Raw genomic sequence first — 12,623 nt, forward strand, 5'->3', positions numbered from 1 at the left:
TAACTGTTCCTCTTGTTACATCTTCGTCATCAGACAATAAGCAAACTAACAACTACAGAAATTTGTTCCCCTTGTAGCACAGTGGTAAGTCTATGGATTTATATGAAACTGGAAACCAGATATCGATGCCCGTGGTGGACAAAGCACAGATTGTCCATTGCGTAACTTTATGCTTATCTAGGAACAAACAAATAAAATATTATTGAATCTATCCGGTTTGACCACCTGTTATTTGCACTTTTTGTTTAGATATTATATGTCGCCTTACATTGCGTTTAAATTCCAAATGCATTTTATCAATGCCTTATACGAATATTTAATACGTAAAAGAACTACGTGTAGATTTTAAACATATTAGGGTCTAAAACTGTAATAATAGCGTTTCATTTTTAAACGTCGTTCTTAGAGTTTAAAAGTAATGGTTTTGCTATATATCAGCACTTTTAATCCAATTTCACTATACATTTAGACTTCACAGATTTGTTATACGCTGACAGAACACTTTAAAATTATCTTTTTGCGTTGTTTATTACTTTTTAGCGTTGATTTTTAAGGTTTTAAACGCCTAGCTTGTATTCTGTCTGTCAAAAGAGCAAGACAGACACTTTAATTATCTTGTACTCAATAATTCCGAGCATCAACCCTTTCTTTGGAGGCTATCGACTTCAAAGGTGGCACTCTTAATGTGTGATTACATACAAGAATGGTGAAAAAGAGTTCTTTCAGACAAACAAATTCTGAAATTAGAGATGCTTAATTTTATGGTAACGTCATAACTGACACAATTAAATAATAGCAGTATGTTTTCAATGAAATTTGATTCCTTAAATATGGGCAATAAAAAGTGCCGCAAAATTCTGTATTTTAATTCATTATGATTCTTTGGTTAAATAATAATTTGAGAATCTTATTTCTTTATTTACGTTTTTATGTTTGCTATATACGTCATGGATACACAATATTTGGTTTCAATTTCACACAAAGCTACACCAGAGCTACCTGTGCTAGCCATCTCTAATGGCATAGTAAGACTAGAGGGAAGGCAGCTAGTCATCACCACCGACCACCAACTCTTGAGCTACTCTTTTACCAACGAATAGTTGGATTGACCGTCAAATTGTTACGTAACCACAGCTGAAAGGGAGAGCATGTTCGGTATAATGGGGATTGGAATCTGCGACCCTCGGATTACGAGTTGAGTGCCGGGTCGAACTCATTTGTAACAAAATAATAGGAAATTATGCTTTTAGTTTTTCTTTCCTTAACTTGATAAAAATAAAATAAAAAAAAGTGCAATAAAAATAAATAAGTATATCAGTACTGAAAATAAAGATATACTATTTTCAAAAATCCTATTAATATCAAATTATATCGGGAGTCTAACGCTCCTCCATGATATTTATCATGTCATCCTGTATCGCTGTGTCAAGTTTATGCTGATTAATCAAAAAATGTGGAAATTTATAAGGAATAGAGTTGAAATGATGGATATACAAACGTGTATTTTTTTTCCTGGACACACACTGTGATTTTTATAGTACATTTTTTGTACCAGTGAAACAAATGCGACGAGTTCTAAGTAGTGAAACATATTTCAAGTAAACTTATAAAATCACTAGTTGGTGTAAAATCATCATCATCACGTTGTTTCTTCTGTACAAGATGTACAAGGGAAAAAAAAAAGCAAAGTTAAAACATATAGAGGCCTGGTATCTCATTGTTCATTATATATTAAACAAGTAGTTCAAGAGTTATAGGTAAGTGGTGTTGTCTAGATATCTTCTCTTTAGTCTAATAGTGCCAAATTAGGGATGACAAGCACCTCTGTAGTACAAACCACCTAATCAGGGAGATGATTTGATGAAAGCAGGACACTTCAGTTAAGTAAAATTTGAAAGCAAATTCAAGGAGAGTGAATCATATTCTGAATTAATGTTGTTAGCCAATTGTAAAAATATACAATATATTTGCAATAAGATCTATAAATTGGATTTTTGTCTTTTCTTTACGAAATAATAAATATTTTACTGTGCATCTATATAAAGGGATTATCAAGTTATTGTGAAATATGATATGACGAAAGAGAACTTTGTATTGTTATTTATAATAACTGTTTCTATTGAGAATTAGAAGTTGTTAATATTCTTTGCCAGTGGCAATAATACCAGAAAAAAGATACAACCAAGCTCAGAAAAACACGACAGGTAAAACTATACTTTATGCCAACATTGACTATTTTTAAACACAGTCTTTTTCTGCACTCGAATACTCAGTAATTCTGCAGTTTATAATTACGCAAAAACAACGACTCAGATTTTTTTTTATCACAACCTTGTCATTTGATGTCATTCATATTTTTCTGAAACACTTTTAGAATTACTAAATTACGGATGTCAGGTATTACTTTTTCCACATGAAAAATTGTGTTTTCTCGAGATATTGTCAAGGAAGTTAAAAAAAAATAAAGATCTTTAAGTGATTTGACTTCAAAAGTATACTTTGTAGTTTATCACCTTTACATTTTCTATTGTTTTTTTTATCTATATATATATATGTATGTTTGTGCATGCGTGTAAGTATGAGTACATGCAAACTTATGTATTAACATGTGTACATATACCCAGATGTACATATAAATCAATTAATTTTTTTTATTCAGTGAAAGATACTTAACCCTACTAAAATAATTGTTTGATACTTTTGAGTAACCTTTATGGGTAGTGTTATGTTAATTAGTTTTAAACAAATGGTCATCTAATATCTTAGATCTATATACATATTTGCATCTATATAGACCAAACAGGTTAGATGACCATTTGTTTTAAAGAACTGATGTCTTCGTGGATGAAAAACTTGATTTGTATGCACGACTGTTAATGAAATGTTCACATTACTTCTTGATAATAGCAACTACATTAAACTATTTCTTGAAAAAATAACTCAGTTCATCCAGACGTACAATTCACTTATGAACTAGAATGTAATGATAACATATCGTTCTCGGTGGTTTAGTTACTCAGTAACATACAAATGTGTGTCAAAAATCAAAAAGTGTAAACCTATTTCCTCGAGTTCTAATTGGAAGAAGTTCAGTGTATATAAAACTCTTACTTGGTGTATGTTGAACATTTGTTCGAACAAAAAGAGCATTCGTAAAAAAATTGAAGTATTCAAAAATATTGTTTGTAAACGGTTTAAACCGAACTTAATAACTAATTTGCTCAACACTATTAAAAAACATAGTAATAAACTGAACAAATTATCTGTATATTATTGGAAGATTGTTATTATGTAACGATAACTTACTACTCCTTGATATCAAACGTAAGTGCTATTCAAAACAGAATAGAATCAAACAAACGATCAAACTTTCGAATAAATTTCATAAAGATTGCACTCGTGTTTTTCTTGGCCAAACGAAACGATGTTTCTCGATTAAGGGAACATGAAGATTGCTATTGTGGGAAGATAGTTGAAAAAGCTACTTTAACCTTACATGTTCATACAATTGACCAACAAAATAATTTTTGATCAATAAAAATCATTACAGAACTCAACTTCTTTCATCAACACAAGAGAATGGATAGAAATATTTGAACATAGAGAAAACATGTTCAGTGATGAAATGGAATTTAAACTCAACCATATTTGGAAGTTGTTTTCTTCATATCAGTGAACTTTAACACTTAATTTCCATTTTAATTTACGTATATATATACAAAAAGTTTCTAATTTCATGGCAGATTTTCAAAGATTAGGAGTGGTTAAATACTACTATTGTAAGGAAATGTGTGCGCTTTGGATTAAAACAAAATTGTATGAAAAAAACGTTGTCTATTTAATATAAAACAATCCGCTGTCGAATATCTTTGGTTTTAATGTGATAAAAGTTTACATATGTACACAGAGACACTGGAGCTGTATAAAGAGATAAATAAAATATCACAAAATGCAAGAAACCAGTAGGCACATTACCCAAGAATAATAACAGGAATGTATGTAGACTTATGGTGTCACAAATTGTACACAAACCTGTTGACACCTTACACAAGAAGAAAATCAGGATTAAATGTAGACTTAGGGTATCACGAAGTGTACACAAACCAGTGGACACCTTGCACAAGAAATATAGTAGGAATGTATGGAGACACACAGTAGCACACAACAAGGAATATTAATACCAGATAAAAACTGTTTATCAGTAGAGCAGTCAGTTAGGCCTTCTAATCGGAGGCTTGAATAATTTTAGATTACGAAAATAAAATGTTCTTCCTATTTAGAGCTAAGTCATCCAGAAAAATAACTCGAATGTCGATAGTCTAGCAAGTTCAAAAAATGATTACACATATGAGCAAGTGTTCAGTGATATGTTTTGAAACGACAACAACAAATGAAGACTGAATGAGTTCTATCCACTTCATTGTATTCCTTCTCCTTTAACTTAAACTGAACTCGAAACTAAAAAATAAGTGTAAAATCTCAAGATGAGATAACAGCGTTGAGTTAAACATAACAAAAGTATAACATGAGAAAAAACGTTATCTAAATGTTAAAACTAAAACTTCGAAACTTTTCATTAAAACTCACACTTCATTTGACAGATTGGAAGTAACAGTTTAATACCAAACCAAAATTTTGGAAGTTTAAAACTACAACATTAAAAATCTAAATGTTTCTGTGAAATCTTGAATATCCGTTACATTGGCAAAAACCTTGTGTATCCAGATCTTTATGCTTTACAGGGACAAACATGGCTTTTTATTCAAAAACAAATACACAAGAAAAGTCTCCCTTTTTGTACACGAGATGTGTGTACATTAATAATAAAGTTTTAAGGCGTGAATATTCATACGATTCACCGTCAGAAAAGTTAACGTGCTATTTTCCCAGTGAAAGAGTCAGTTAATTGTCAGTTGGTGAGCCCACATCTTGCATACTTTCAAAATAGGTGAAGTTAACGCGTTAGTTCAGCGATCTCGATTGTAAAATAATGCACATAAAAAGAGGATAACAGGTATACATAACAATATCATGCACTACATGTTATATAAAAAACAACAACACATGTTTGCGAAGCACAATATATAGTGTTATAAATTTCGTGAATGCACGATTGACAATAGTAAACGTATTAGTGGAATGGATGCATAGTATTATTGAGGGTAAAGAAATAAGAAATTACTTTAAACAATATTTAGTTTGTTTGTTTTTGGAATTTCGCACAAAGCAACTCGAGGGCTATCTGTGCTAGCCGTCCCTAATTTAGCAGTGTAAGACTAGAGGGAAGGCAGCTAGTCATCACCACCCACCGCCAACTCTTGGGCTACTCTTTTACCAACGAATAGTGGGATTGACCTTCACTTTATAACGCCCCCACGGCTGGGAGGGCGAGCATGTTTTGGCGCGACTCGGGCGCGAACCCGCGACCCTCAGATTACGAAGCGCACGCCTTAACGCGCTAGGCCATGCCAGGACCTACTTTAAACAAGAAAGTAATGTTCCTTTTAACAAATCTGATATACTCTTAATATTCATGCATGAAGTTTTAAAGGTCTGAGGGAAGGCTGTTAAAAGTAACGTTAATTTAAGGCATCAGTAAAAGTATTTTAAAATGTTCCCTTGTTGTGTAATGAGTCCCATTATTGAATCACTAGACAGCACATGGGAAAGCCTCAGGTGTTAGAGAATGGAACCAGTGAAACAGTTCTTAAATGTCGAATATTTCTCCAAGATTATTCCTGTGGCTTGAAATAGGTCTTCCAATGAGATCACGGTGAATCTAAATCTCTGGAGTTACAGTCCAAAGTTCAATTCCTCAGGGTAGCTTTGGTCTAAAACAGACAAACAAAAAACATTAAAAAATAATTTATTACTAGTCAATTACTCCAAAAATTTGAATGAAACAACAGCTGGAAAAACAATTTTGTTTGTATTTATATTGATCAACCGTTTATAAACTTCCAACTAAAGTTGTGCAGCCAATCAAGAAAGCCTCAAAATCCCCTTGATTGGAGGGAGGGTGAGGATAATCGGTTTTTTATATAGACATAACATATATTCTTAGTGGAGAACATTAAGAACTTAATTCTTGGTGACGATAAACCCACTTGAAATACAAATGTATCTCAGAACGGCTGGTAAAGGTATTAACACTTATTGATAAGCGGAAAACAACGTTTCGACGTTCCTAGGTTAATCTTTGTTAACCTGAAGATGATCTAGGAAGGTAGAAACATTTTATCTGAGATACATACTAATAACTAAAAATTCTATTTTAAAAGTGCTTTTTCCCATAATGTTGTAGTAAATTATTTCGATTTATTATGACACAGAACATATATAAGATAACCGTATCATGACCAGCTGAAGACTACAGTTTCGTGTTTCACTAAGCCTTATCAGCTCCGGGGGTGTTTGCAAGCATATTTTTAAACAGTACAGTACTGTCATAAGCAAATTGAAAATAAGAAAAACACAAGACATTAAAAATTAAGAAAAAAGGTAATACTATATTTTATTTTGTACAAAAAAAAACACAAGAAAACAACAGGAAATCTAGTCTCAAGCCTTTTCTTTAATGTCAAATAGAGAGGATCCACAGTTTTTGCTTTTCAGCTTTAATTTTTGCAAATTCATCAATGACCTCATCAAAATTCACCTCCGTTGCACATTTATGTTCAATTGAAAGTAAAGCGAAATTTATCAATCTTGTTTGACTCATGATCGAGCAAAAGAAATTTTTTTATCAATTACAATCTGGAAAAGCTTTTTTCACATGAAGCAACAGACACATAGGCAGTTATAAAGAATATAAAACAAAGTGACAAGCTTCACAAAAATCTTAATTCAAATTGTCTGTATGATTATTTAAGGAAGGTTAAGTGCAAACACCACATCTAAATATGCAAAAACTATGAACATTACTCACAAATAACTAGATCGCTAATAAAATGAAAATTAACAATATATCCAGTAAATGAAGTAATATATAACAGAAAAGCTTCAAACAAGTGGTTCTTAAACTTTTTTCCAACCAGATACCTATTGAGTCATCAGATTATCAACCCAGAAAAGCAGAGACAATTAATTATTAATGCTATTGCACAAGCATTAATTCAGTAAAATATGGTGTAACAGCTATCATAATTGATATCTTTATTTATTAAGATGTAAGTATGAACAACATGTTAAATATACAATGATACTACACTGGGTATTGTAAAATTACTGAAACAAAGAAAAATTGACTAGGACAATAAGCGTTAGCATTAATTTAGTATAGACTAGTACTGTAGTTGGTGATGCAAATATGAAACGGTGCTTTCTATATTAAAAGCATGTAAGAATAAACACATCTCCACAGTCACATCATAATAGGCCTGGAATAGCCAGGTGGTTAAAGCATTCGACTCCTAATCCGAAGGTCACGGGCTCGAATCCCTGTTACACCAAACATGCTTGCCCTTTCACCTGTGGGGACGTTATAATGTTACGATCAATCCAACTATTCGTTGGTAAAAGATTAGCCTAAGATTTAGCAGAGGGTGGTGAAGACTAGCTGCCTTCCCTGTAGTCTTACCCTGCTAAATTAGGGACGGCTAGCGAAGATATCCCTCGTGTAGCTTTGCGTAAAATTCAAATACAAATCAAAAGATACACATCATAACATCACTATGTAGTTGCATTAAAAAATCATGCAGTTATATCACCACCACCATTGTAAGATCACCAGATAGTCATCATAAAAAACTTACTCAGTCGTATACATCATCGTTACGTCAGTAGTCATGGTTGAAGGAAAAAGTCAAGTCTATAGTTTAATGCAATGTGTCACTTTTTGTGTGTTTTTAAAGATTACTAGTAGTTATAGGAACCACCATTCATAAACATAGTTTCTATAACATCATGACGATGCAGTTATAAACACTTAAACATCACTTTTATACCACATTATAAAAAAATAACTGGATACGGGTATAAGTACCATGATCTTGTTATAAACACCAGTTCTTTATGCTTTATCATAATTATTTAATGAAACATACCTCATGTACGTAGAGTCACACTGTCAAGTGAACAAGACTTAGAATATCAGTTGCAGCCAGCAACGTTCGTCTTTCGATGTATTTTGATCAAATATTTAATTTTTTTTATAAATTTCGTTTTACCATTAAAAAGGAAAACTTATTTTGTAGCGGAAATTAACATTAAGCTGTTGAAATAATCTGAACATTTTAAAAATATGTTTCTTAACTTTGAAAACTTTTTAATTTGTTTGTAAACTTGAATTGGTATTTCAAATCTTCCGATGGCATACACTCTCCTGGCTGTCACCCGGGGCAGAACGCCTTTCACACCCACCCCCTTTAGTACGCCACTGATCAGTTCAATGATTAGAAATGTCACACAATGGAGCTTCATGTCTATAGTTAGGAAAACGTTTATATTTTGCTTATTTTTTAGCGCACCTAACTTTACTGTGGTTTATTTAAAGAAAAACAGTGTACATATTCTGTTAATCGACGATCCATATAACTTTCAAGCCGACTAGTGGCACAGTTACGACAGAAAGTGTTCGTACACCTGCGTCCCGAGTTGTTTTTTGTTCATAACTTAAAAAGTATCACAATTAGGCTAATAGACGTATATTATATATTATAAATATTATACTAACACACATCTACATACATTTCTATGTAAATTAAACGACAAATAAACTGTTTATAAATAAATAATCAAAAATAGGAGGAGCAGAAAGTGTTCTTACATTTCAGAACGTGTGAAAAAACTGATATTCCCGTAACAATTTTGTTAACTTTGGTGAATAAACTACATTATACCATTACAGAACGAGACATTGGGTTCATAATTATTGGAATTTAGCCATCAAAAAATGTACTTCCGGTAATTTAGCGCCGTCTTCATCATTATCTGCTTGGCCATCATGGCGAACAGGAAACAACTGCCCAGTGATTTAAAAAAAAACGAATTATTGTAAAATACAAGTCTCGTGTGTCTCTTTTCAGTATTGCTACACAACGTATTGTGCCGAAATCTACTGTTCAAAGCATAATTGCCAAGTTTAAGTTTGCAGAATCGACTGCTAGCCTTCCTCGTTCTGGACGCCTCACCAAAATTCGAGAGAGAACCAAGAAGAAGGTTCTCAGAGAAGTTAGTAGGAACTCTTGTTTAACACGTAATGACATACAGAAATTGGTAAGGAAAACTGGCGTTAAAGTAAGCACCTCTATCACGGCCAAGCGTGTTAAGGCGTTCGACTCGTAATTCGCGGGTTCGAATCCCGGTCGCACCAAACATGCTCGCCCTTTCAGTCGTGGGGGTGTTATAATGTGACGGTCAATCCCACTATTCGTTGGTACAAGAGTAGCCCAAGAGTTGGCGGTGGGTGGCGATGAGTTGCTGCCTTCCCTCTCGTCTTACCCTGCTAAATTAGGGACGGCTAGCGCAGATAGCTCTCGAGTAGCTTTGCGCGAGATTCAAACAAATAGAAACAACACCTCTACAGTTATGAACATGTTACGCTCTTCTGGGTTTGAAGCATACCGTCCTCGTAGAACTCCATATTTAAAAAGCCTGTTCATTTAGAAGCACGATTGAGGTATGCAAGAAAGCATGTAGATAAACCCTTTACCTAATGGAAGAGTATTCTTTAGTCAGACGAGACTAAAATCAAACTTTTCGGCCACAATGATATTCGCAATATTTTCCGTAAGAAGGGGAAACAAAATCTTCCAAAGAACACCGTCCCTACAGTTAAACACGGAGATGGCTCGATCATGCTGTGGGGTTCCTTCAGCTCTTCTGGTGTAGGTAGCCTTCACCGCGTCAACAGAATCATGAAAAAAGAAGAGTAAGTTTATATATTAGGCACTTATATCAAGAATAATGTTCGGAACTTGCGGCTTGACGGCGTTGGATATTCCAGCACGACAATGACCCTAAGCACATATCGAAATATGTGCAATCCTGGTTGCAGAGGAACCATATAAGCGTTCTGGAGTGGCCATCTCAGTCACCCGATCTCAACCCAATTGAAAACGTTTGGCATGAGTTGAAGACAAGGGTTTAGCAGCGTCATCCGAAAAACTTACAAGAGTTGGAGGCCTTCTGTTAAGAAGAATGGAAGAAAATATCAGTCGAGTACTGTCAAACGATCATGGAGGGCTAATGAGGAGAGATTGCGCCAAGTAATTCACCTGAAAGGCTACACAACTGACCATTAAAGTAGACGCATGAACACTTTCTGTCCCTTCTATGTTTGGTTATTTGTTTATAAACAGTTTATTTGTCGTTCAATTTACATAAAAATTTATGTAGATGTGTATTAGTATAATATTTATAATATACTGTACATCTATTAGCCTAATCGTGATACTTTTTACGTTTTGAGCAAAAACTACTCGGGACGCAGGTGAATGTACATTTTCTGTCGTAACTGTAGTTTTAAATAGATATCACACACAATGAAATTTTATGCAACCCTTTTTTTTTCTGATGATTATCATAACTGTTTTAAACCTGCAATATAGCTGTTTTTCAGAATGGTGAAGTTTTTGTTTCGTAGTTAATTGTTATTGAAAGCGTTGTTTGAGGCACATATCTAGTCTTACACTGCTAAATTACGGATGGCGAGCGCAGATATCCTTCGTGTAGGTTACGCAAAATTCAAAACAAACCAAAAACTAAACCCATGGTTAATAAATGTTCTTCTCTTTACAGTGTATTGTAACTGGCCTGTTTTACGGCATGAAATAGTACTGTAGTGGTAAATAGGAGTTAATTTGTATATTCAATCAATATAATATGCAGATAAAGCTTTAATTTTTATCAGAAAGGTTTAATGTTCAAATGCTGTCTGTTTATTGATACAGTATAAAAAATAATGTAGCTTTTAAACTGACAGTTATATGGAGTAGAAAATGTTCCCAAAATCCATTAACAAACCAGTTACAAAATGAATTGGATATGCAGAAGCAATTTCATTATGAAAAAAAAGGGTAATTTAACAGTTATTGAGTTTTTCTCCCGTTGTATTGAGATACCTTTAGCCAAGCATATGTAATAAATAAATTTATTTTATATTTTTGGTATTTGTGAAGAATGGAATTTGTATGTGATTATAAATTAAAAACGATTACCCTATAAGGCAAAAACAATTTTTGGTAATCTGTAACTTGTGTTTTTTGTGCTCTCATTATAGTTCAGACTTGCTACATAAATTGTTAACTTTTTGTAATATGATTAATATTGTTTTGTGACAAATTAACCTTTGCAAAGGTCAGATATGGTTGAAAAGAGAGATTCTACTTTGATATATCTCTTTACTATACGAACAAATACTGAGTAAAGGTTTCCTGCTAATTGTCTGAAAATGCATGTAAATTCCAGAACATTCTCACCATTCTAGTAAAATAAACTCTTTGGCAATACATGTCTGCATGTACCTTTTATAAATTAAATTTGTTGCCTCTGTATTAATTTTTAAACATTCAGTTCAATAATCGCATGAGAAGTGAAATGGTCACTGACCATAAGTAAATTACTTGTGGGGGGATATGTTTTGTACCAGTTTAACAAGGTTATATTTGTATTTGTAAATTGATGAGAAATAGAAGACCAAAGCTTATTGTCATCTGGGCTTTGATCCTATTTATTATTTTGTTTATTTTATAGTAACAAGAGTTTCTGTGGTTAATATTAGCTTTATTTGAATGTTGTGGTTGAGGTCAGTCGATTATCATTCCAGTGATTTTGTACATTTAACCTAACTCCAGGTTTGTTTCTGTGTGATTTCTATTCTTATAAGTCTCTGTAGACGCATGGTAAGAATAAAACAGCTCCATTAGTGACTTTTTCATATACAGCTTCACTTGGACAGTGTTGTAGAGAAGAAAGCAAGAACTGAACTGGAAACATATTTACTTTAAAACAGAGCTTGTTTTGATATTCTAGGGTTAAAATCAGATACAAATCCTAACTTTGCAGACTTGTTTTTGATTATATTTGTATGTGCAAGATAAACATTTAAACAGTTAAGTAAATGCTTACAACAAAAGGAAGATAAAAAATGGGAAAGCCAAATCTACAATGTAAAAGAATGTACTTATAAACTGAAAAAAATAATAATAAAAGTATAATGCTGCATAACCAAAATATATGAAATCATCAGGACAAAGGCAATAAGATGTGAAATATAAAATGAGTTTTATCTTATGGTGGTCACTGGAAAACTAGGATGCTTTCAGCAGTGGGGATATATCATCTATCAGCTTCAACCTCCATTCCCCAAGCTTCACATATAAGTACTAAAGTAATATATGAAAAAAAAAAAAAGAGTAAAATATGAGCACTAAAACTCATAAAGTACCGTATTCATATCACCTATCACTGTACGGCAAACAATTGTGTCTGCTATAAGAATTATAGAAATGAAAATGTTTACTGCAGCAATTAATTTCTAGATTGTTTTTCATCCTTTTACAGTAACTTGTATTTATGCAGTTAATAATATTAATACATGTACGAAGTTAGTTTCACAATATTTTTTTGTTGCAACGACCTTATTCATTTTTTGTTTTAAAGATTATGAACAATTTCATGCT

This window comes from Tachypleus tridentatus, chromosome 6 (assembly GCF_004210375.1).
Source record: "Tachypleus tridentatus isolate NWPU-2018 chromosome 6, ASM421037v1, whole genome shotgun sequence".
In the NCBI taxonomy this organism is placed as follows: domain Eukaryota; kingdom Metazoa; phylum Arthropoda; class Merostomata; order Xiphosura; family Limulidae; genus Tachypleus; species Tachypleus tridentatus.